Source organism: Neophocaena asiaeorientalis, unplaced genomic scaffold (assembly GCF_003031525.2).
Source record: "Neophocaena asiaeorientalis asiaeorientalis breed wild unplaced genomic scaffold, Neophocaena_asiaeorientalis_V1.1 scaffold503, whole genome shotgun sequence".
Taxonomy (NCBI): Eukaryota; Metazoa; Chordata; class Mammalia; order Artiodactyla; family Phocoenidae; genus Neophocaena; species Neophocaena asiaeorientalis.
This window is the reverse complement of record NW_020173710.1, coordinates 898,809-900,359: the sequence shown is the minus strand read 5'-3', so window position 1 is coordinate 900,359 and position 1,551 is coordinate 898,809.

The following is a 1,551-nucleotide window of genomic DNA, read 5'->3' as shown; positions in this document are numbered from 1 at the left end:
CTCTTTCTGACTTACTTCACTTCAAAGTGGAAATAGCTTTACTGAGCTTCTCCATATGTTATCAGGAAATTAACTTCAAGTAGAAGCTCTTCCTGCCTCCCTCCCCCATATATTTATTTTTTCAAAATGCATGGAAAAATTTTCATCGTTTTTTGAGGGAAGAAGTTTCCCATAAATAAGAATAACATATGAATTTTCTCTTTCAGTTATGCAAGATGAGTAAGTTCTAGAGAACCAGCGTGCAACAATGTGACCATAGTTGGCAATTTTGTATTGTGTATTTGAAATTTGCTAAGAGGGTAGATCTTGGGTGTTCTCTCCATAAAAAGTAAAATGGTAACTGTGTGAGGTGATTTGTGGTGAATATTTCACAACGTATACATATATTGGGTCATCAGGTTACATACCTTAAGTTCAGTGGACCCTTGAACAACTCGGGGATTAGGGGCACTGGCCCTTTGCAAAATCCCAGTATAACTTTAGACTCGGCCTTCCCTATCTGTGGTTCCGCATCCATGGGTTCAACCAACCGTGGATCGTGTAGTACTATATACATATTTATCTAAAGAAATCCATGTATAAGTGGACATGCGGAGTTCAAACATGTTGTTCAAGGGTCAATTGTATGATAGCTTTTGTTTTTTTGGCCGTGCCGCATGTGGGATCCTAGTTTCCCGGCCAGAGATCGAACCCTCGCCACCTGCTGTGGAAGCGCAGAGTCCAAACTACTGCACCACCAGGGAAGTCCCGGTATATATAGCTTTTGATCGTCAATTATACCTCCATAAAGCTGGAGAAAATACTACAAAAAATCTTTCTCAAATACAGGTGTTAGTTTTACTGAGGTGAAATCCACATCGCATAAAATTAACCATTTGGAAGTGTGTACAATTTCATGGCATTTAGTCCATTCACAGTGTTGTGCGACTCTCTATATACATTTATTTCTATACATTTGGATGTGATAATCTGTTGAGAGAAGTGCATTATTTGCAAGAACCACCAGAGGGGAGGTTTTCTGGAGACAGTGTACAGAATCTTCTTAGCAATCTTTGTCTTTTGTCCTTGCTCCTAAGCTTGAGTTACTACTTTGCTTTAGGTCATAGAGGCTTTTGACCTCTAACACCAGGAATAAATAGTTAAAAATGGAGGTCCTGCAGACATATTAGGTAGGAATAATTCCTACTCATCACTCACTAGTCCTGTAACCTCAGGCAAGTTGCTTCATCTCTTTGGGCCTCAGTTTCTTTATTTGTAAAAGTAAGCTATCCTAGTATCTACCTCAGAGAATGCTGTGAGCATTAAGTGAGCTCGTAGGAGTTCCCTTGCAGAGTGAAGTGTTCAGTAAACACGACCTATCATCACTGTGATCAACAATACTATAAACTTAAGCATTGGCGTCCGAAACGACATGTGATCTTTTTTGCCCCCGGGGAGGAAAGCACTGTCAGTGGACCGCACACAAGGCCTATGGACCAGTGGGGTGGAGCGGAAGGAAGCACCGTGTGGGCTGTAGGGTCATTTTTTTCCCTTTGGTTTAAAACAAAGAGG